General features: G+C 30.5%; 1 protein-coding gene across 9 annotated transcripts in view; it reads left to right on the top strand.

Moving 5' to 3' along the window:
* LOC129910386 (probable serine/threonine-protein kinase DDB_G0282963) overlaps nucleotides 1-25,866 on the top strand; it is a 364,973-nt gene that overhangs the window by 158,709 nt on the left and 180,398 nt on the right. For 7 of the 9 annotated variants that reach the window (XM_055987749.1, XM_055987748.1, XM_055987755.1 and 4 more), the window contains one exon: nucleotides 13,509-13,594. The gene's annotated coding sequence lies outside the window, so the exon portion shown is untranslated. Of the gene's footprint in view, nucleotides 1-13,287; nucleotides 13,438-13,508; nucleotides 13,595-25,866 lie in introns of those variants that run through there. The other 2 variants (XM_055987754.1, XM_055987751.1) reach the window with 2 other exon arrangements.

Raw genomic sequence — 25,866 nt, 5'->3', positions numbered from 1 at the left:
AATATTGAAAATCATAGAATAAAATTTTTTTATTCAGTTTTTCTATGAGGTTTCATTTAAGATCCTTGCAATATTCGTTAAAAACAAGAGAACATTTGTGAAAGAAGTTGTTTAAAGCTTACAAAATATTGTTTCTTTTATTTATAATAAATTAACAGAAAAGCTTTTAAGTTCGATTCCAACTCTAGATCCCAGACTACCAAATCCGCACATTAGTTTCCCATTTTGTTATATAGCAGCTAATGCTAGCTAACCCAACTACAAAAACAACAACAACAAAAAATGACTATAACTTTGTTCAGATGGAAATTTCACTGGGCCATTGTCGCAGAACGTGCCTACACAATATCAAAAAAACCACCCGCCACAAATACCTCCCCCTTACACGACATGTGTGCGTATACTGTGTTAGGTTATGTTTTATAGGTACGTGAAAGTCTTTCCTAGGGCATGAGGCCAGTTTAGTCCATTGTCCAGTCGCATAATTCAGATTCAGACACACACCGCATTAAAGCCAAACTATCAGACATCACAGGCAAATCGCGACATTAATCATTTATTGAACATAAATTATGCTAGCTACTCCGTGACACTGGTGTTTGCTTGAACTGTTAATAGACTCTAGAAAAAGCGGGCGTAGGTTGGTTTTTTTTAATCAGGCTTTTGATATCGAAAAAATAAAATGTTTTTTGTTTTACTACTGGAACTTGTAATTACTTAAACTCACCGTGAAATGCGTTGTAGCTAAAAAGTTTTGAAAAAGGTACTTAGACGACTTTCAGTAATGGGAAAAAAAGTAAAAAGTCTAATAGGCCAGAGACCTTAAACTTGCAGGCAGACTAGCTATTTTTTATACAACTCCTTCAAGCCTGCATAACCTTAAACATTACGCAACTACATACCTGAAAGTTTTAGGTCACTGGCTCTGGGTCTGCAAGGCAAGGTACAAAAATACTAAATCGTTTGTGCAGATATACCTCTGTTAGAGAGAGAGAGAGAGAGAGAGAGAGAGAGAGAGAGAGAGAGAGAGAGAGAGAGAGTGAGAGAGAGAGAGAGAGAGAGAGAGAGAGAGAGAGAGAGATTGGTATGGAATTCAAAGATGTGAAATTTGTGTCTCTTAAAATTCCTATAAGTATCGTTTATACAGACGCCAAGCCTTTTTATCAATTTTGACACAATGAAGTAATTTGAGATCTGAACAAAAATGAACGTTTTTTATGTACTTTAGGCAAGATTCGTTTGGTCGCTAAGAAATTGCTATTAATTAAGTTATCTTTGAATTTGATAATTTCTCCATAGAAAAGGCCGCAATGCAGCCGCACCATGATAAAAAAATTTACACCACTATCAAAACTTTCTATTCCACCAAAATCAAATTTTTTTACTCCGCCGCACCACAACTGCACCATTATCTAAAATTACTATTCCGGTGCGCCACAGCCACACCATGATAAAAAATTTCTATTCCGTCGCTCTGTCGTCGCATCAGAAACGCGCCATGACGAAAAACTTTCAATTCCACCGCACCACAGTCGCACTATGATCAAAAATTCTATTCTCGAACTTATACAAATGTAAACAAAAAACTGCCAGTCCGTGGTTATAGGATAAGACTGCTAATTTAAAATGCTTTACGCACCCAGGGTTACCCTCGTCGAATAATTTTGTTTTATTTTTGAATCCAAAATTATTTATCATGGTGCGGCGTTATTTTCCATACAAAATGAAAGCATGCGGTGGTGATGCGGCGAAATTTTCTGGTGGTGGCGGTGGTGCGGCTGGGATGCGGGGGCCACTAATTTAGTTTTCTTTAAAAATTCAGTTTCTATTTTTACTCTGGTTCACAGCTAATTTCTTTTTGTCTATGCATATTCCGGAGCTCATTTGCTCACATCCTTAAAATAAAACTCGAAACCAAATTAGCTTTAATTCTCTAAAGCCCAAAAGAGCCTTAAAAATCATAAATGCGATTTATATCCAAATTGCTTTGTATTTTTTTTTTTTTCTTTTTCTCGGAAAATTGAAAAGTTTATCCAAAAGCAAACTGTGAAGTTTAACAAATTTGGATCAACATTGTGGCATATCAAATAATCCACGTCCATTGTGTCGCCTCTTTTCTGTTAGAATTCCTGCGTGTCTATGAACTCTTTCAATTTTCCCCAAAAAAGGATTTCAAAAAACTTGCCAAGCGGATTCCAAATGCAGTTTTGTGTATGAGAGAGGGCGGAGGTAGTGGATTGGATGCATTCGAGACGAAACTGTGACTTTGTATCGTATCTCCATTCTTGTACGAATATATTCGTATACCTAGTTGTTTCTATAATGCGTCGCATTGGTCGTCATAGTGGAGAGAAAAGTTTATCGCACACGTTAAAAGTTCTAATTGCATTCTAACCTCGTTCGTTGTTGGTGGTAGCTGAATATGTAGACGCAACCGGCAACCATATCGCCATCATCCATAGCACCAACCGAACCAGCTTTATAGTGAGGAGAGGATTGAGCCAGTATAGAGTTCCATTACCCGAGCAGCAGTGCACACCAAACCAACGCCGGTCATAATTGAATGAAAATCAGGTTTTCTCACATCTCTCGCCAGAAATGGGAGAGCATAAGGGGTTGACATCACGAGCAGTAGCTCGTACAGAGTCCAAGCTTCAGTTATAGCCTCTTTCGTTTTATACAGAACCTGGGATAAGTTAGTGTGAATACAAGGAGGAACAAAAATAAAAAGAACCCAAACAACTACTCTCTGTGTGTGCCATCAGAGAAATTTGAACACGTTTTTGGGCAAAACGAGAACAAAACGATGAATGCAGGCCGAGGATGACTATGACAAGCATGACACGAACAAATGGAACTCTCTACCATATACCATCACCACGACACAAACTGAAGGTTTTCTTTTTTTTTTTGTATAGATAGAATGACGACGACTACGACTTCGACTAGGAAAACGACGGCAAAGACAACGGCGACGGCGATGACGATGATACCGACAGCGTTTTAATGATAAGCAAAGCATTTAGAGCCCAAAGGCACCATGAAACGCACATATACATTATTTCCATTGATACTTGTCCCAGCAGATAAACCAGGGTTGTTCAAAGAATTTCTTCGTATATTTGATGGTTTTGTAAAATGGAATTATAGATGTTTAGCTGTCGGAAAGCTCCAAATATCCTTATCCTAAGGCCACTATCCTTTCCCAAACATTTATTCTGATGTGAGTTTTGGAAAAACTTTTCCAATGTTAAGCTATCGTCTAGTAATCATCTCGTTGGTCCTCAACGGTAGAGTCCAAAGTGTTGAAAAACTGATCCAGCTTTATTGAGGAATATTTTAAAACACTCTGTGGAATTTGCAACTGGAAACCAGCGAAATCTAAACTACATGATGGACTGCATTAATTTTTTTTATTTGGAAAAATTTAAGCAATTTCAAATTTAATATTGAAAACGTTATTTTGAATACGAGGCCAATGATTCTCCTGAACAACCTCAGAGGCTTTTGGAGTTTCTGTTACGAAAATCCAATTATTTACCTTTGTCATACAGATTGTCCCTCGAAATGCGTTGTACATAACCTTACCGAATCCAAAACCAAGTCACACACCATAGACTTAAGTTTGTGAAATCATTTTATTCTTCACTATGTCATCTCGAGTATAAATGGAAATGCAACGCAAAAATTAAAAAAAAAAAGATAAATACCAGTAAGCAAAAAAATTCAAAAATGCAAGAAAGCAAATATGAAAAAAAAAAATCAAAAATGCCGGAATACAAAACTGAAACATGGCAAACATTTTAAAATTTGAAAATACAATAATGCAAAAATGAAAAAATATCAAACTTCAAAAATACCAAAACAAAATAAAAATGCATTGATATGGATGCAAAAATGCAAGAATTCAAAAATACAAAAATTTTAAATCAGAAAAATTCAAAAATGCAAAAGTGAAAAAATAGAAACGTGCGAAAATGGAAATATAGAAAATTTTACAATTTTAAAAATGCAAAAACCCAAGAGACCAAAACTTCAAGAGTGTTGGAATTCATGCTAAAATGCTAGATTGCAAAAATACAAAAATGCAGAAATTTAAAAATAAAAAAAAAAAAAAAACAAAATTATAAAATGGAAGAATGCAAAAAGTTTAAAATTCACAACAGCATACATTTTAAAACACAATAATGCAAAAATAAGAAAACTTCCAAAATGCAAAATTGCTAAAATGCAAGAAAAATCCAAATATGAGTGAATATAAAATGCAGTAATGCAAAAATGCAAGAATTCAAGAATGCAAAAGTGTCAAGTTGCAAAAGTGCAAGAATACAAAAATTCAAAAATTTAAAAACACAAAAATCTTAAAATTCAAAAGTAGAAAAATGCAATCTGCTAAAAATGCAAAATTTCAAAAATGCAAAAAATTAAAAATGCAGCATTACAAAAATGCGAAAATGGAAGAATGCAAGAACCACCAATTACAATTTTAAAAAAGAAATACTAGAAAAATTCAAAGATGCCAAAATGCGAAAACTGCAAAAATGTATAGATGCAACTCAAAAGAGCAAAACTGCAAAAGTGTGTGGATTCAAGAAAATAGAAAAGAGCAAAACTGCAATCTGCAAAAGTGCAAAAGTGCAAGGATTCAAGAAAATACAAAAATATAAAATTTAAAAACAAAAAATTCAAAATTGCAAAAGTAGAAAAATGAAAAAAAAAAAAACAAAAATGCAAACATTAAAAAAATGTCAAAAATGCAAGATATTAAAAATGAAGAAATGTAAAAATAAAAATTTCTATAGTTACTGCAAAAATGGCAAAAACTGCAAAAATACATTGATGTAAAATGCAAAAGAGCAAAAATGTTTGAGTGCAAGAATTGAAGAATGCATATGTGCAAAAATCAAAAAATTCAAATGTGCAAAAGTTTCAAAAGACGAAAACTCAAACAAGCAAAAAGTTTAAGCAGTTCACAAATGCAAAAAGTCAAGAAAAGAACAGTACAAGAAAGTTAAATATGCTAAAATAAAGTAATAACTCGAGTGTGCAAGAATTCAAGAATGCACAAAAGTTACAGTTACACCCACACAAGAATGGAAGGGAGTTACTCATTCAAGGGTGTAGCATGTCGTGTCAAAAATTTTAACTCAGGAACAAGAAGACATTGTTCTTCGAAATAACAGAACCGGAATCTAAAGCATTTTTTTTTAATGTATAAAAAAGCGATATTTTGGAACTCGAAACGCATATTTTATTTATCAATGGGAGGTGTATATAGATCGTGGCTTCAATATTTCATCGTAGATTTCAGACAAAGTAAAGCTAATATCTTTTTAATAAAGTTTGTTTGACTTTTAGTTAAGTTACTGAACTCTTTAAGGCTTATACATAGGTATCTTCTTTCAAATCTAAGGAATGGAATAACATCCCTGGTGACCATTGCGAATTTTTCGTTCTTTTTCTCTTAATTCTTTTATTTTTGTTTTTGATTGGAGAGCACCAATGGATGCCGTTAGAGGTGTCTGTCTAACTGGGGATTCTATTCTTGTGTTCAGCAAAATCTCAAAGGCACACAACATACTATAGAAATAAAGGCTATAGGGTATAGTATGGGTATAAGACTATACAATCGGGTCACGTCACATGGTATGTCTAGATGTTGTGTTTTTTTGGTGTATTACCACGAATCACACTCTCTCATGAAAGAAGTGCTATATAAGTATACTTACCTATCTAACTTATGTTAGAAATAGAAGGAACTATATGGTACGAAATATAGTAGATTTTAGAAACCAGATAGATGGATTAATGTTAGTTTGGTGCCCACGTGCATAAGATTTATCCCAATGATAACTTCATATCCATGTTGTATGCCCTTTGTGAAATAGACACGTTGTAGGTAGTTATAGGTTGTCCTATCTCTAGAACCCCCGCATTTATAGTTTTGGAATTTCACTCACTCTTTTAAAAGCCGATTGAAGTTAGAGAGAATTGTACTCTTTCGAATGATATGCGTGTTGGTTAAATCTTTGGATTCAGCTGTCACAGAGAAAATGCATTCTGTAGAGAATCAATATCTACTATTGAGTACCTCTACGAACACAATAATCATTCTCTAGACCACATAAGGGTGCATTCAGTTGGTGGAACAAATTGCAGTAAATCTAACGAAGAGTTTCTATAGGAAAATGAGCAGTAAATTTCAAAAACCTGACACTACAATCTGCTGAGTTCTATCAGGCAAGTCGAATTCCTGTTTCGTTAACCATTATTTGGTAATCAAATCTGTAAAATTGAATGGCAAGTATTTTTGATTAAGTTTATTCAGAGATGGGTTGAAAATATCATTTTATCAAAAATTCTGGAAATTTTGTGGAATTAATAAGTCTGGTATTTTATTTACTAACTCTTTCTGCTACTTAAACTTTGATTAAGCCAGTAGCTAAGAATAAATTAAATCCTGCTGGAAGCTTATATTAATTTAATATCTGTGAGATATTTTCAATCTCCATTTGAATTCTATTTCCATAGGTATTGAAAATTGGCTATGTTATTGTGGTTGAAAGTTAAATAACCTTTCAAATTGAATCTTTTGAGTTATTTATAAAAACTAAGTAAGAAAAAGTTTTTGTGGTTTTGAAACCTTGAATAACGATAAATCAAGACTTGGTTATTTTTAAAACTGATTCAATCTTAAAATTAGACTATCGGAATTTATTTGATTGACGAAAATATATAGCCATTGGCTTTTTAAAGATCTCTTTTCCATAAAACAACAACATTTAACAAATTAATTTATTCAATTTTTTTAAAACAAAAACACACAAAACAAAAAAAAAAGACAAATCTACAAAAGAATTGATTTCATTGTAATTAAGTCAGCTAAAATTCCAACATTCACCAACCAACCAACGCAAAGTAGAGATAATCACGACTTTAAGTTTATAAAAGTCTTAAGGTGACTATGTAATTCGTGGCTTGTAACACTCTACATTAAAAGTCAGGTCGGGGTATAGTTTTTTTTTTTTTTAACTTCTTTCGATACTTTGTGATAGATAACTGAATACCTAGTTGCTAGAGTGTTGGTGATATTGTATTTGTAAACTTAATTTGCATTTAGCCAAGTTAGGGTGATCACAACAAAAAATAGCAACAACTACAATGGGGTGACGCTCAGTGTTAAATTATATACTCACGACTTGGATGTTTGCTTGAGGGTTTAAAAATACTTTGCTAACTTTTTTTTTATGTATACATTGTAGGTATAAGGTAATAGAATAACTGTGTTTTGAGGTTTTTGGACTTTGTCGTGATAAAATATTGGAAACAAAATTAGAGGAAGACAGTCATGTGTTAGGAGGTGGTGAAAATGAAGACGATAAAATATTTAGTTGGATTGTAAGTTTTATTATTGCAAATTGAATTTGTCATCTTCAAGATTAATTTATTATTTTTTACTTGCGATTCAAAAATAGTTTGTTATGATTAATGAGTTTTGAGATATTTTCTAGAGGGAAATTTTATTTTTAGGACTGAAACTAACGATACATGTCATATCCCAAGTAACAATTTTACTTGCATAAGGACCATTTTATTCGATTCGACAAGCTATAGTTTGTATACGTTTAGTTTATGGCTTACTGCAAGTCATCCATTTTGGAAAGAAAGGAGGTCTCCTTAAGGCTATCTAGAAGTGTTAAGAAGAAGCCTTGTAAATATCAGTTAAAGAAGACCTTTATAAGACCTGTTTGAACCGTTCTAAAGAAGCCTTGTATTTTCAAGTGACAAAAGGGCTCTATAAGACCTGTTCCAAGAGGTTCTTGTAAGTATGCAATGTTTTCACCTGTAAGTATGCAAAGTTTTTATCCTGCAGATATGCAATGTTTGTAATGCATTAGAAAAAAAACATTGCATTTCAATGTGAGGTTTCAATTAGCTCCCAATTTTCCACTCATCTTTAATAAGGTGCTGGCTTGGTATGCAGAGGTACGTGGGATCGATTCCTAGCCGGGCCATGTGATGAAAATAAAAAAATGTGTTCTTTTTCAATTAAAATAATATTCTCATCATTTCAGAACAACAGAAAAAGCAGTGGAATTTCCAAAAAAAGAAAAGAAACAAAAAAAAGGAAAAAATTAAAATAAATAAAATAATATGTAGAAAAAATGCAAAACAGAAAAAATCAAAAGAAAATAAAAAAAATTAAATTAAATTCAATAAATTCTTTTTTGTTATGCATAAATTCAACATTTTCTACAACACCTTCAACAACTTCTATAAGGCCTTATTATAACATCCTACGCAAGTAATCCCTCTGCAGGAAGACCTCCGTAAGGCCATTTGAAGCTGTTTGTCACAAGTTATTAGCTTGTGATTTACCTGTGAAGGAAAGTCCTATGCAATTTCGGTAAAATGCGCCAAAATGATTTGTATAAAACCTGTCCTTCTTGTTATGAAAGCCAAAAAATAGCTTGCATTGACCTTTATGAAAGCTAAATTGTTACTTGGGATGTCATATATGTAATTAAGTGTGGGAAAGGTTGTTTTTTTTTTTTTTTTTCTCAAAAACGGCTTTGAAGATTTGAATAAAAAAAAAAAACATTTTAAATGGTATACCTGCCACAGAACTGTTTTCTTCTTATTTTGTTTCACAAAAAAATGTTATACAAAAAACTAATTTTGGATTTTTCAAAAAATATTAAAATTTTCTATTTTCAAAAATCCATTTCTTGAAAACGGGTCAGTAATTATTATTTTTTGAAATTTTGTTTTCCAATAATAATATCTTATAAAAGCCATACAAAATTCTTTTAAAAAATTTTTGAAAATTCATAAAAACGGTTCTTACAAAATAAAACAACATGCTTCGTTTTAAGATTAAAACCATTTTTATAGGTACATTTTGTATTTCTTAAAATTAATTTAATATTAAACTTTTATCATTCTTGTAGTAAAAGCTTTAACACATGTGACCCATTACGTACGTTTTGTGTGTCAAGGTCTATGTTTTGTAAATAATTAAATACAAATAACCAACAATTTAGCCATTTTTTCAAAATTTAGACTTTTAGACGTAAATAGAAAATAGACGTAAAGACGTAAATAGACGTAAGTTAAAGTCACGCTGATTTTCTCTCAAGCACTTAAAGAAGCGTTAGCAAGCGTTCATCAGCCTTCTCCTGCGAAAATAATGAAAGGTTTTCCCGTAGTGTGGTAATTTAGCGGATAGTCAAATAACCAAAAATCGAAAAAAGGGCTTAACTGTTTCCAAGTGGCCAGCAAATTGCCACCAGTTTCGTTCACAAAGTAGCAATTTCTAAACAATATTGTTCAGTTGGATCACATCAATTTTGCTCTGCACACCTATTTTATACTTAGGTCTACTTCTGTAGTTTCGTAGATTTCGGTTTTTAAGACCTATAAATTTTGGATGTCACAAACAAATTTTCTTAGATTCGTGGTTTTCTACTTTTTCAATAACTCCTTTCTTTCTGGTTTTCCAATAATTCTCCATCTCCAGACGGCAAAGATGGGTCAAGGCGTTAGCAGCTTCTTCAAGAGCTTTCTGCCTTTATTCAGCGAAAAAAAAAGACACTGTAGGCAAAAAGGAAGTTCGGATCCCCTTTGTACTTGTTAAAACCACCTTGTAGCAAAACGTCTTATGCCATACAATTCTGTTAAAGAAACGTTAAACGTAAAGTAAGGACATGCTTGTGTCAAAAATGTAGTTTCCTTCGCTTGATTGGGTTTTGAAGTATTTTCATTCCTACGTCCATCTCATTTTTGTTTAACAATATTATTTGCAGTTTTTGAACCCCGGAAAAGTGTCAGAAAGCCTTTTAAACTCTGCCAGATAATTGTCTGTTTTTCTAGCCAATTTCTTCTATCTATTGGGTGACCAAACTTCTGAGTTGTAGAAATCTTTTACGAAGTTCAGATTTGTAGAATAAACTGGATCTTTGAGGTCAAATTTTCGTTGATATTTTTTTTTTTTTATTGAATAAAAAAATACACACTTTATTTGAATAAAATTGGATTGAATATCATGATTAAAAATATTTCTTAGATAACCTCCTTGCATTATAAAAAGTAAAAAACCAAAATAGAAACAAAAAAAAACAACAAAACAAACGAGTAAACCATCATAATGTTATTCCTCCTGCGCGTGCTTTGATTTAAAAATCAATCGCATCTTTTAAGACGCACGCCACACCATTTAACCGTGCCCACAATATAACGCCATCCAACACAAATTTGCATTCATAAAACGCAGTTATAGTTGCAAATAGTATAACGACAACTTCAACAACTATACGATAAAAAATCTATACAAAAAAATGTATATCTCGTTCAACATATTTTTTTTTGTATCTTTTTTTATTGTAAAAAGTAAAAATTAAAATTCACCAAGTCTTCAATAATTTATAGGGAACCAGTTCAAGAAATAGTTCATTGGCTGATTCATAAATTTATCGCCAAAAGAGGAATCGCGCAGAGGGCACACAGGAAAAAATCAAATTCGCACGGTTATGTGAAACCGATACAAGATTGGTTTCGGTGTTTTGGTGTCGATTGGCGCTGCCGAGGAGAGACTTTTTAAACAAACTCCAGTTAACCGAAAAATAAATAAATGTGACGCAAGTCCTACTTAGAGAGATATCCGTTTCGTTACGCCATCTACCGTTGCAAACCGGGTTTTATTTTTTATTTTTTTTTCTCTCTCTCTCTCTCTCTCTCTCTCTCTCTACCGGTAACGATTACGTTTATCTTATTCGGAAATGTTACTCGAAGTAATAATAAAACAAAAATTTTATTATTATCGCGACGATGAAAAACGATCTTAGACCAAAATCCACCAACAACAAAATGAATATTTATCTGAACGATCCATAACCGAATTTAAGTTTTATTTTTCATGTAAGATACACTCAAAGAAAAAAAGTAGAAAAACGCGCGAAATGTTATAGGTCTTAAAAATTAAAGCTTAGGTATGTCTAAAAATTGTTAGGTTCGGTTGGATGACAAAACTCATAAGGCGTAGAGGCATGATACTTAAAATTTGTTTAAGTAGATTTCAGAACAAGATGGACAGTGTATACCAGCAAGTTGCAATTACGTACATATAATCAAAATTAAATTGAAAACCTTCTAGTGGTCTAATATTGCTGCCTTGAGGAACGTCAAAATTTGTTTAGGTACAAGAAGTTTCGACAATTTTCTAGAATTTTTGTCACAGAAAATTGACTGAAAATATTAAATTTTGAACTATTTTTCGCTCAGTGTAGATACATTATAAATTATTATCTCTGACAACTTAAATGAAAAATGAAAGAAAAAAAAAAAAAAAAAGAGGGAACACGGAAAGTGCAACAAAAACCTACTGATCTCCAATTACGGTGATGTTATACGATCCGTTCCTGTGAGTCCACATCATTGGTTACTTCAATCGTCTCTTTTCTTCGCGATTCTTTAAATGCAAACAGTTATCTAAAAGTCTCGCGTTCATCGCTGACCAAGACATCACATCGCAAACTCCTTCATCTTGGGACTCTGTCCATATAGAAAATATCAAGACGTGTTCTTGTTGTTTATAATTTGGTTGAAGCCGAGGAGGTATCATGATTAAGAGGGCTTTGTATTTTTAACTCCAAAAACATTATCAAATCTCGTTTTGTTTTTTTTTTTTTCTCCTCTTCAGAATGACTGGACTCGAGAGCTCAATGGACGTATAGTGTGGGCTTGGTAGTTTGGTTGTATAGCGTATATAGTAAAAATACAATTTATCGCCTTCATCTTTGTGTTGATTGTCATCAATGATGAAGAGTAGTGACGGCGAGCGGCAACTTGGTGCGCGGCTGCGACTTAAGACGATACTTCAAGAAATAGGTATAACGATGTGTTATGTGTGTAAAGGTGGGTCATTTTACTCATATACGGCTTCTTGACCTACATTTTTGGATTCCCTGAAACTAAAAATACCATCATCAAAGAAAGAAATGAAGATGGAATAAAAAAAAAAGCTGAAAGCATTAAAACCTGTTGGGTCGGTTTTTGTATGTTTTGTTTACATTTTTCAAAAGTAGTATCAATTCTTTTATGCTGACTAAGAAATAAGAAGGCTTAGGTCATCGATGATCTTTGTGAAGACAGATATTTATAATTTTATTAATATTCTGACTAGGTGTATAATAGGTATTATCACATTGTCTGCAACACGATTTTGTGAAGAAAAAATATGTGATAAAAAATGGCTTAGCTGTTAGAAAATGGGAACATGTTCCCTCTACCCAAGAATTACTCGATTGGTTAAAGTGAAATTTGTATAAATTTTTAATATCCCCAAAAGTTAAATAAAAAAAAGAAAAACAACAAAAAAGACAATTTTGAAAATGAAAAGGAGAGATTTTCCAAAAAAAAATATTTTCCTTTTTATTAAAGAGTGAATAAAAAGAGCTTCCGTGAATCAGAAATACAAGATGTAATCCAAAAGTAAACAGACAATCAAATATTCCATGAACAAAACAAAGATACCGCTTTGTTGCACTGTATATAGTAGGTTTACCTAGTGGTCACTGACTTATATTAAAGTTCTAAAAATTAATACCTATTTATATTTATTTTTTATCTAAATAAAGAACAATGACGTCTTTTTTCAATATAATTTTATGAAATTCTAGATCAATTTAAATTTTTTTTATGGTTTGTGGTGGATTTAAAGTTAACAATTTTACACTAAACCAAATTTTCTGAGAGTTGTGAATTAATTTCGTTATTTAACATTTTTTAAATAATTTTTAATGGTGTGAGGTGTGACTCAGATACATAGCTATGATTGCCTAAAATGTTTGACTATTCGAAAGCAGAAATGCTTTCTGTTCGAAATGTAAAAATTCACGAACTTGCTGTAATGGAAAAACTTGACTTAAATGCTTATGCAAGGAGATTTTTTAAATTTATAATTTCGTATAAGAAATTTTTAGAAATCAATGAAAAAAAAAAAAACATCTCTAACTGGATTTGACCCCCAAAAAAAGTTATAAAGCTAATCAAAAATTAATATTTTCTGAAATTTTGTCTTAATTTTTACATTACTAAACGGTTTTTGAATTATTTTAACATTGGTTTTGCATGAATAAAAGATTAATTCAGTTATAAAATGCAATTATAAAAAAGGCTTTGAAGAAATCTATCCTGCAATGAAACTTAAAATTTTGTAGCATTTTCCACTTTGTCGTTTTGTTATTTTCTATATTTTTTTTTTCATCTGAACACATTCAAATAAAATGTCAGAAAAAGAAATATTTTATAAATCAAAAATTAATTATTGGAAGCTGAATATTCAAACTGTATACTTTTCGCAAACATAATACAAACAAAAATGTAATAATGCAATGATTAAACAAAAATTAAATTAAAGTAATTAATATTTAAAAAATTGTATGTATATACATAAAACCACATTTCAGCTTTAATTTTTTCTACAACAAATGTTTTTTCTTTTATTTCAGAAATATCACCCTCAGCTCTAGCTAGCTACAAAATATAACCATTAATTTTGGGAATATGGACAGATAAAAAATCCATTAAAACTAAGGTAAATAAGCCATTATTTTTTTAATATTAATTTGTTTAACTTTTTGTCATTAATTGGTCAGTTTTTTTAAAGTCTAAAAAGAAATATTATTTTTTAATATTAAAAGTCAATCAAATGAATTATGTCTTAAACAAACAAAATCTGAACCATAAAAGTTAATCATGTTATTTTTAACAATATGTGTAGGTATATTATATTATTTTTTGCAAAATTAATTTAACCTTTATTTTAAAACAAACAAAAAATTAAAAAAAAAAAAAAAAACTATATCTACCCCATGTTGTGTGCTCACATAATTAATGCCAGACATTTAGTAGCATAAATTAATCAACTGTATTTTTTTTTTTTGTCAAATTAATTGCTTATTAACTGTTATTGTTTTTTTTTTTTTTAATGCGAAACCATGATATGAATATAAAAGGTTTTTCAATATTTTTTTTTTTTACTTATACCTATGGTTATTTATATTGTTATAACATGTTACATTTTATTTTTAATTTTTCATTGTTCGTAAATATATGTCAAATATATTTTTTATAGAGTGCATTATCTGATGAATATGTTCACATCAATTTTAAATTCTTAACACAACAAACTAATTATATTTAGACATTTTTGGAGTCAAACCAATACATGTTTATATGAATAACCATACAATTCATTATTTTTGTAGTAGCAGTTTTAATATGACCTTTTTATGTAAACAGCTTAAAATTTTATATTGAAATGTTACTTTACAGGATTTCATGGTTCAATTACATGAAAAGTTTAAAAGCGATATGAATAAATGATTAGGCCATAGTTTCGGTGGCAGCGATTTCTACATAATACATATATACGGCTATGTATACTAATACTAATTTTAATCTTCGTATGACTCTGGTTACCCTACTGGACTTACCAGGAGACTAACGCTTCTGCAGTTTAGTGGCCAAATATTAGCCTTCCCTCTTTTTCCTCAACTGGCTTAACTGCAAAAACTATAGCAAATAAAAATGTAAAAAAAAAATAAATTAAAGGAAAGCAGCAGACAAATGGCGACAAATTTTTTTACTACTCCAATAATATTAATTAACAAACTACATTATATTCAACTTCATTATAATGTACCTATTTGAAAACAACTTGCAAAAAAACTTCCAGACAAAGATTATAATCTCCAGTTTTTACATAATTAAGAGGTTTGTCGAACAAAAATTGATCTGAATCTCATTTCCTTTAGCAAACTATTTACCTCTCTTGTCGCATTTTTTTTTACCAGCTAAGCATAGCTTGCGCACGAGACTCAAAAATAAAAAAAAAAAAATTCCAATAAAAATTTAATATATCTCATGGCTAACATCAGTTTAAATTAAGTTTAAAAATAAAATAAAAACATTTTTCGTGAATTAATTGCTTATTCAAATTGTCTACAAAACGATAAAATGAAATAATTAAAATTAATTGATATGAAAGTGTTAATTTGCATGTTAATTATATATACAATAGAATCGTGTTGGCTGTTTGTATATTTGAAAACAACAAACATGCTCGAAATATTGTTTTCACTATTTTTTTTTTTTTTTTTTTTTTTTTGTTAACAAGAAGCTACCACATCATCGCCCATTATTTCTATCAAATTTTACACGAAATTTATTCTGCATTCAAATGAAAATAAAAAACACCTTCCTTTCCTTCGACTGCACCAACCTACACAAAAATAGATAATTCATTTTTATTATTATAAATGACCTTTTGTCCAACCCAACAACACCCACACTAAAAAAATGTTAATCGAACAAAAACAAACATAAAATGTCTGCTTTATTATCACTTCGAGTTTAGAAGTCAAAAGAAAAATACAAAAATTAACATTTCCGCTTCTGATCGCATGTCTACTGCATCAGCAATAGTATCACCAGCAACAACAACAAAAACACTAACCAGGATAAAAACTCGTTAACTAGTTTATCTAGCCCAAGACCATCAACCAATTTCAAAAAGCCGCTCTCTTGTGCGACTGCTGCGGTTTTATGCAGAAATCAGTTCAGGAAGTGAATACAAATGCAAGTTGCGCCTTCTTACTAACAAAAAAAAAAAAAAAAAAAAAAAAACAACATGGCTGCCATGTTATGCTCTCTTATATCAATTTAATATCGATTTAAGTGAAAGGAAGCTGACCTCGCGATCTCATTTCAATACCGTTGTCGTACTTATGTATAACACAACATTGAGTCCACACCACAGAATATAACATGGCAGCAGTAGAGACGGTTGCGGCGGCGGCGTTGGTGATGTTGCGTGGAAACGCTAATGCAAAAGCACACTGAATCGCGCTTCAGTGATCGTGAAGCCAACAACATCATGTTGTTAGCAATTTTGCAATGACGTAACACTTAAAAAGTTTACTAACCAACAAAACGTCTTCTTCTTCTTTTTCGTCGTCTTTGAAATGTTAAATGAAATGGTCTGATAGTCTCAAGTGGCTGCAAAATAATGCGCCACTAAATCATTTTAAGTGGATCGAAATCTTACTTGACCTCAAAAAAATAAAATGGGATATAAAAATATAAATCTGGATAACAGAGAAACAAAACACCGTTTGACCTTCGCGAGATCTTTATTTTGAACAAAAAAAAAAAAAATATTCAATTACATTGGCTTTTAACGAAATAAAAAAAGAAACACTTTTGAAAATGTTAAATTATTGCACTTTATGTCATCATGAATCGAAGTGGGTTTTTTTAAGGCGATTTCGTCTTCCTCTTTGCGTCTCACTGGGTTATCGTATAATAATGATGCATGTATACACTCTGAAGAACTTGATTAAAGCTGTAATTTTTTACATTTACTAAACATCTAAAATTTAAGTTATTTTAGGCGATTAAAAGAAGAAAAAAATAAAAATTTCTAACCTGGGCTTTGAAATTGGAAAAATTACTGAAAATAACATTGTTTGGTCATAATTTGGATAGAAAATTGTTATAAAATAGCTCTGAATAACTATACAATAGAAAAAAAAACATTATTCTCCTAAGGTGCTAAGAAATTTGTTTATACCAAAATCATAAATTAATTTGAAAAAAATCCATTTCCCAAAATGGTATATTTTGATTATATGTTAACTTTTTAATAAAGCAAGGTTACTTTAAGGTACTTTTTAAGCGGATTTTAATCACTCTATAAATATTCATTGTTTCAAAACAAACCAATTTAATCCTGTTCGAAGTAAGTTTAAAAATAATTCCTTTTTGTTGATTCTTTGGTTAAAAATCAGCCAGGGGTGGAATCGGCTAACTTGATAGTCGATGGTTGATAGTCAAAAAACGACGATTTGATTCCAAAATTGAAGGAATATTTTAATTATTTTTCTTTTAAAATAGATAACACAGCCACACAAAAAAATATAAAAGTTTCTGAGCTGGGGTTGCGACTAGGTTTTTTAAGAACAAAAGTTCTTATCTGGAGTTGCGACTAGGTTTTTCATATAGTTTTTGGGTCGCTTAAACCGAATCCGAAGTTTATTTTGCCTTATCACGTCAGGTTTTTGAAATATCCTCAAAAAATGTCTAAACTCAAAAAAAAAGTTCTTATCTGACATTTTTTGAGGATATCTTAAAAACCTGACGTGATACGGCAAAATAGACTTCGGATTCGGTTTTAGCAACCCAAAAACTATATGAAAAACCTAGTCGCAACTCCAGATAAGAATTTTTTTTCTTTTTGTTTTGACATTTTTTTGAGAATATCTCAGAAACCTGACGTGATAAGGCAAAATTGACTTCGAATCTGGATTCAGCGATCCAAAAACTATATGATTGACATATTCGCACATCCAGATCAGAAAAAAACAAATTTTTTTTTGAGGTTATCTCGAAAACCTGACGTGATGGGGAAAAACGGACTTCGGTTTCAGCGACCCAAAAACTATATGAAAAACATAGTCGCAACCCCAGGTCAGGGCTTTTATTTTTTTTTGTGTGGCTGTGTAATTTTAAGTTACTTATTGGTTATAAATAACCTAAATTAAACATTGAGTTTGAACTGAGCTTTTTAACCCTCTGTAGGCACATCTTTTTTTTTTTGCGAATTTGATTTATACTTTTTCATCTCGCTAGAACTTTTTTCGGTCTCACTATTTTAGGAAAAATCATATGTGAAATTTATGTAGAATTTTTCGAGGAATTCGAATATTGTATTCCCAATTCCAAAAAAATGTATTTTCACCTATATAAAGACACTTTTTTGTGTTCACTTTTTATTTTTGTCCTTCCAAATTCGCACCCGTGTGCCGACAGAGGGTTAATAACTGACTTTATACGTCCATAGTTGTTGTTTTTTGGTTTCCCACATACCACCTTTAATCCAAAGTGTCCATTTTTATAAATATCTTTGTTGAAAACACCACACAATTTTACGTAAGCTATGAGATGACGATATAATTCTGAGTCGAAAAACTTACATATAATGTAATTTTTTTTGTTTTCGCTTCTTTCTCGAGTAGGTACAAAGTTTTTATGTTTTTGAGCGTAAATTTTTGAAAATATTAATTTGCTATAGGTACAAAACTTTTACGTCATAAATTGGTTTGAAAAAATCACTGTTTATAAAAAAAATAAAAAAAAAAAAAAACTGGGAAAAAATGTTGTAGGTACTTTGAGATTCGGTCCATAAAATCTGCATCCAATTTGGTGCTTGAGCAAAATAAAAAAATATTTTAAAAAAGAACAAGTAGTCTTCTGTTTAGAACTGTAAAAAATCTGAAATTTCCCGAAAAATGACTGAAGAAAATATCGTTGAAAACTCAAAACATTGAAAAACGGTTTTTTGACGATAACTTGTAATTTTGAGTCTCTATGAAAAATTTTAAGTGTCGAAATATGATGTAGTCATTAATACCTACAACCTCTGCTTGGTAACTTCCAAAGTAATTGACATGATTTTTATTTTATATCACAGTGTGATACACGCCTCACCGGCACCAGTATTCAACATCGAATGGTTAAATAAAGTTTATTTTTTGTCAAATGTACTTAGACAAAACATATGACAGATCACCTTTTAAATGTCAAAAAGTCAGTTTTGAAAATGTTCAATAATTCTTTTAAATTTTCGGATTGCGTGTAAAATCTCTTTCACTTTTGCTATACTTTTGTCACAATTTAAGAAACCAAAGCTAATTCAATTTGACATGCAAAGGACAAAATTAAAATCTATTTCTTGGCCTTCGGCGTTATACTCATATATTTATGTTCTTTTGTATGGCTGTATATCTATCTAAACCATTTTGAGAGTTTTTTATTTTTTTTTTTTTTTTTTATTTTGAGGTGAAAGACTTTTTATTTTACATTTATGTATCTCACTCGCTCTCGTACTAAAAACCAAAAAGTCCAATCAAAATCGTTGTTTTTTTTTTCAGATATTCAACCACCAGACTGGTTTCTAATTTCTCTCGCCAATTGTATCCCTTAAAAACTTTTCAAACCTCAACCACCTTCATTAACTGGCTTTTTGTTAACTCAAATAACTTGTTTCTATTCAAAATGGTTTCACAAATCTGCACAAAAAAAAAAAATAATAAAATAAAATATAAATAAAATAATCAATTGAAAAATTTATTACCAAGAATAATAAACCACGTAAGCCCCCATATCGGCCTTGTTTGGGGGTTTCACAGATATCTATACAGAAAAAAAAAACTCAATTAGGATTGCCTAATACCCCAATGCCCGCCCTCTCTTCGTATTTTCAATAATAATAAAATTTTTACTTTATTTTTATAAAATAAAAAAGACAAATATGAGGTCAGCTAGAATTTGTATTCGTCACACTCTTGTTTGCGGTAACTCGAGGTAAACTTTAAATCCGCGTGACATACACACACAGTAGTGTCACCTAAAGCAGTCATATGGTCGACCAACTAGAGTGATCCGACCGGCTTTATGAAAATAAAAATTAAAAAAACTGCTGCTGCTGTGCATGATCTCACATTTCGATCGTTTACTGATGGAGACCACAATCGATCGGATAAGCTTTAAATTTATCTATATTTATATTTTTTGTTGAAATTTTCCTTTCTTCTCTTAAAAAGAGCTTAAAATAAACGTATTGCAATGCAAATGAAACATGTGAAAACTTGTATCTTTTGGGATTTTGGTGATATCGGTGCTATCACCGATTTCAATATAATTATACACTCCATGTCGCTGGATTTATATAATTTACTTTCGTGTTAGGAGAAACAAAAAGTTAATGGTAAATCTTAAATTAGTAATTTAACAAAAAATGTTCACTATGGTGTATGCGTAACTTTTTTTTTCAAATAAAAGAAAAATGTTAAAATTTTTTTGAAACCATATAGTTCTGCTAGTTAGGACCAAAATTAACGCTCCTTGCCTAAGGATTTTGATTAAAATTAAAAAACGTACCGTACGTCGCACATAGGCGTATTTGCCAGTTTTATGCGGACAAAATTTTGTTTTCGGTTTTTCTTCAACGACAAGGTAATTAATACTGGAATTAAGTATTTTAACTGTTATTTTCAATGAAAACATTTTTCTTCCAAATCCTATTTTTGGTCAAACAAAAAGCCTCAAGCATGGACCCAAATGGTTTGTTAAAACGCTTAAAAAAGGAGTTTTACTAATTGTATCGCCAACATAAAGGTCTTAAAATTTAGGAAAAATTATGAGGGATCATGAAATGGATGCATGAAACAAAGTAAGCATTTTAAAACCTAAAACGTTTAAAGGGGGCAAATGTGTCGAAGTTGCACTTTGTTGCAATTTTTTTTTACAGATGCAATTAGATACGAGTTTAACCTTTAGAAAACATTAAATTTTATCACGCAATAATGTGAAATAGTATAACTTTTCTCCTTACCAACACAGAAAGACAATATTTTTACGTTTAATTTTTATTCAGATTCAACATACCTATCACTATTTTATTTTTAAAGTAATATAACATTTAGATACAGCATCTAGTAGAAAGCTTCGTATCTCTTTATCAATATTGCATAAAAACTATTTTCTATAGCCACTTAAAAAAAAAGTACTTTACTACTGTCGCTAAACTATAATAAAATTTTATTTTATTTTTGGGTTGAAAACTCTGAACTCTAGTGTGCTGCTGTTAGTCACCTGGAGTGGTAATCAATTTTAAAACTATAAGACAATTCTAAGTAAGTTATCTAATTTTAGTAGGAAGTTGAATTTTTACTTTTGGATCAGTTTAAAATTTTGTCCGCCTAAATTTACTAAATACCCCTATGTGCGTCGTACATGTAATGTGGCAAGTAAAAAAAAAATATTTTTTGGGGCATTGGTACTTTCATCATTTTCTATTTGTCCAAATAATTTTTTTTTTAGAGCCGATTTTTCAATCTTATACAGGGTGTCCCAAAAGTAATGGATCAAACGAAATATGCTGATAGGCCAACTTTAGGGCTCTCAGAATTTAGTAACTTGTTCATCCCAAATCCTTACGGTTTTCAATTTAATGCAGTTTTTGTGAATTATCGAAAAATCTCGACTTTGCAACAGTATTTTGCTTCCTCCGGTCATAATTGATTTTTGTTTTTTACAATTCTTTCACTAAAACATTGCCTAATAATAAAAAATAATTATTTAATCAAAATATTTTTTATTTCATACGCCATTTTGCTGCAAATTAATTAACAGTTCCATGTTTTATAAAAACTCAATTACTTAATTTTTTTTCAGAGCAACACACTGCAAAAAATTTGTATGGTGTGACACAGGTTAATTATTTTAAAAACTTGCCGTGTTATTGCACTTTTCAAAAATGTATAAAAGTTTCCAAACTTGATGTTAGAACAAAAGATATTACAATTTTAATGCAACAAAACAGGCCTTTTCAGAGAAAAATAACAAAGAAAAATAAACACATTTCCTCGACTGTTGTTTGTTTATTTCTTTTTGAATAAAAGCCTCGATTTTTGTTTGTTATTTTGCTCTGAAAACCCCTGTTTTTTTGCATTAAAATTGTAATATCTTTCGTTCTAATTTGAACTTTGGAAATTTTTATACATTTTTGAAAAGTGCAATAACACGGCAAGTTTTTAAAATAATAAACCAGTATCACACCATACAATTTTTTTTCGGGATGTTCCTCTCAAATAAAAGTAAGAAATTGAGTTTTTATAAAACATGGAACTGTTACATAATTTGCAGCAAAATGGCGTATGAAATAAAAAATATTTTGATTAAATAATTATTTCTTATTATTAGGCAATGTTTAAGTGAAAGAGTTGTAAAAAACAAAAATCAATTATGACCGTAGGAAGCAAAATACTGTTGCAAAGTCGTGGTTTTTCGATAATTCACAAAAACTGCATTAAATTGAAAACCGTAAGGATTTGGGATGAACAAGTTACCAAATTCTGAGAGCCCTAAAGTTGGCCTATCTGCATATTTCGTTTGATCCATTACTTTTGGGACACCCTGTATATAAAAATGAGTTCGTTAACTGTGTGTGGCCGATAAACTCGCGTTTGGCTGGTCCGATTTTGGTAATTTTTTTTTTATTTGAATGGTATTAATAAGTAGATGGTTTGTATCAAAAAAAAATAATACCTTTTCTCGCATCTTTACACAACTGTCAATATGAACGAGTGAAGAAACACTCTCTCTTTTTAAAAATTTTAACTAAGCTTAATTTGTAAAAAAAATTATTAAGACAGGCTTTCAAAATAATTATTATTGTTTATAGTCTGATTTTGAATATTGTGATGCCTGTCAAGGTTTGAATTAGCTTGAAGCAGAAACTCATTGGGATCCAACGCTTTCTGGTGCATTGGTTGCTCTAATCTAATCAAAAAAGGATAACGTGATATTCTTAATTTTAGGGCAAGGACCCAGTCTAGCATAGATATAGAAGCTTCGAGCCTCGAGCCCGGATAATTACCAGACCGGTCCAATACTTATTTTTTTGTACCGAGGAATAACGTGGCATGCGCTTAACTTTATGGCAAGGATCGCAACTTGCATAAACATAGAAGCTCTGATCCTTTCTCTGCCACCGGGTACAAAGGGGTTAAGTCGTAAATGATAGTTTGCAAAAAAAAATGCGATTGAAGTTGAGGTAATGTATGAAAATCGATGAATTTTTGAGCATTGATCCTCTTATTTTTATAGGAAAGAGTTGCTCTAAATTTATGTTTTTAAAACCAAATAAAAGAGAAAAAAGAGATTATTCTTATTTCATCAAAACCCGAAAATGCAATTTTGTGACTTGACCCCTTTGTACTCGGCGGCAAAGAATTATTGGCTGTTCTGCTATTTAAGTGCTGTTCTGCTATTTCAGGGAAAGGCTCCAGACCAACACAAAAATGAGCTTGGGAACGTTTTGATTCTACGATTTCAGAATAGGCTCGAGGCTCGAAGCTTCTATATCTATGCAAGACTGGGTCCTTGCCATAAAGTTAAGAATGTCACGTTATTCCTTGAAATACAAATTTAAGTATTGCACCGGTCTCATAATTCTCCCGGCATGAATTCCATAGGAAACGTCTTTTGGGGCTTATCCCTTTTTGTACGTTATTTTGTATCAAAAAGTATGAATTCTTTGACTTTTTTTAAGGCAATCCTTATCAACGTGATAAGCGCAGGTAAATGGGACAGAAAAAAAGTTCAAGACATTTAGACAAAAACCAAAAATTTTATTTTTTTGCTTGGGCCTAATAATATGGCAAGGCTTTTTGATACACACCATTTTTTGTTTTTGCATCTTTGATATATGTAAATATAGCATATGGTTTTCTTACTCGCTAACAGCCAACATATATGTAGTTGACAATGGGAAAAAACAGGATTCACTAAATTAATACCACATATTTTTAAAGATAGACCTTATTTATGGTTATAGCAAATGCCAATGTTACAGAAAATTGAAGACGCTTAAATTCAAATGGGAAAACTGACAGAATCATTGGACCTTGAGAAATCAACACATCTTCGCCTTTGAATTTTCCACAAAAAATGGTAGCTTCAATTAGCCATTAACTTCTTCAAGACAAGTCTTGTACATTGCAAAGTTTAGGTTGTTGTATGTTCTGAAGCATTATAATGGGCGCTACTACTTTCCGCGCTAAATGATGTGGCGGCAGTCCTGGTATATCCAATGAATTCAAAAATTTCGTTTGGTAATTTAATACAATGCTTTCATTTGTGATAGGGTCAACCGATTTGTTGGCAAAAAAATTGTGTGTTTATATCGTTAAAAATTGTTGCATTGATTTCAGAAACATTTTTTTTGTACCAGCCATTATTGCACGTTACTAAGCCAAGCATGATTTTTGTAATTTGTCTTTATACTTGGAAATACACTTTGAATCAATTCATTTTCTGAATTTACATTACAGTTAAAATTGCTTTGAAGTGTAATTCGGCCTTCAGAATCAAGTGCCATTATTCCATTAACAATGTCCAATAACTGCTTAGATTACAATATTGGTTAATGTTCATTACAATAAACAAGTTTTTTTTCGGTTTAAATTTATTTTCAAATAGGTTCTATTTTTTTAAAAGTGCACTCAGCGAAGCGGGTGGGGTAAGCTAGTCTTCTAATAAACAGTCAATTAACTGTTCGACGAATAAAGTTATTAGGCTCATAAACAACCAGATAACAACATTGAATTTTTCAATCAAGAATAATTTATTCTACAGAATAACAAAAAAAAAATTGTCAAATTCAAAAATATTCAAAATTAAACGTCGTTTTTATTTATAAATGTTTTTGTTTTCTTGTGTTCCTCTGAATTTTTTTTCAAAATTCTTTCAAATTAGCTTTGACAATTGACACAAAATTTGTGTGGAAATTATTCCTTAGAATAATTTTTATTCGTCTCTGAAAGAAGCAGATAGTTTTATTCCTAGGAATAGCTATATATCTGCCTGTTTAACTGACTATTGAAAAATTGGCCCTTAATCTATTTATTGAAAACAGATTAACGAATTTTATTGAAGCTTTGTTTTCATGTGTCATTTAATAATTTCTTTTTAATGTCAAATCAAAAAAATTGTTTTTTGTTATTTTGTACTTTTGTTTAGTTTTTATACTTTTTTTGATTTTGTTTTTCGATGTAGTTCCAGGTTTAAAATTCTTTGCTATACAAAAAATTAAATGGCGTTCTGCGTTTTGAGGTCTAATCATTTTTGTAACTTAAAACTAAATTTCAATTTTTTCAATTTTTGCTATTAAATAAAACGCTACCCAAAATGAATGAAATTCAATACAATAGGGAGTAATTTTTCAAAAGAGAATAAACACACTTGCTTCTTTAAAGACATAAAAAAAATAAAAATTTTTTTTTATTTTTCATTCTATTTTCGCACCCGTGATATTTACAAAAATTTGTTTTTAGAAATAAAATCAATTTTATTTTAATTGAGTGTAGTGTTTTGAGTACTAAATAAAAGGATTGAGATTGTGACGGTAGAAAATACCCTCTCTAATTTCACAAATAATCTAAGTGACATTATGATTCTTTTACGAGCATTATGAAAATCTACGTACATTTTGTATTATGCGGAGAATTTGAATAGAACATGTTCTTCTAACCCAGTAATGATTTGTATTGAATTTTGAATAAAAATTATTCAATTTTTTTTTAATCCTAGAAAAAATGTTCACTGAAAATCAAAATATTTCAGTTATGTATGCATTTAATATTTCTCATGAGAGCAAGAATATCCATATAACTATTAACTGGTGGTTTTAGTTGTCACCTTTCGTGTTTATTCCCAATGTGCCGTCTACCTACCAGATGGTGTAAAACAATATCACTTGTCTACTTAAATATTTATAATTTATTTTTCATGATAATTTATCGCAATTCATTTGCTGACTTCGATGAATATTGAATATTATATTTAAAAAATATTTATTTTAATGATTAATTATTATAGTTAAGGTAGATTAAACAAAAAAAAAAAATTAATACGTTACTTTCTTAAATAATGTAAAATATCAGTAAATAAAGAGATATTTTACTGTAAAACTCACTTTTTAGAAATTTTCAACTTTTCCAATTTATGTTTTTATTTCAACTAAAAAAGTTTATTTTTTTCTTTTCGTAGTATTTTGTATGGTTTGGAGTAAACCATATGACTTCAATTTAATATTTTTTTTAAATAAATTATATTCTTTATAATACAATAATACAATTTTCTAAAAACTATATAAAATGCTTTTGTATTTTTCCTGATAACTTGATTTATTTTTTTTTTTTTTTTTAATTAATTTCTGCTTTTGAGAAATACCACCACGAT

Source organism: Episyrphus balteatus, chromosome 2 (assembly GCF_945859705.1).
Source record: "Episyrphus balteatus chromosome 2, idEpiBalt1.1, whole genome shotgun sequence".
In the NCBI taxonomy this organism is placed as follows: Eukaryota; Metazoa; Arthropoda; class Insecta; order Diptera; family Syrphidae; genus Episyrphus; species Episyrphus balteatus.
Note: the sequence above shows the minus strand (reverse complement) of the source record. Positions and strands in the feature narration are given on the sequence as shown.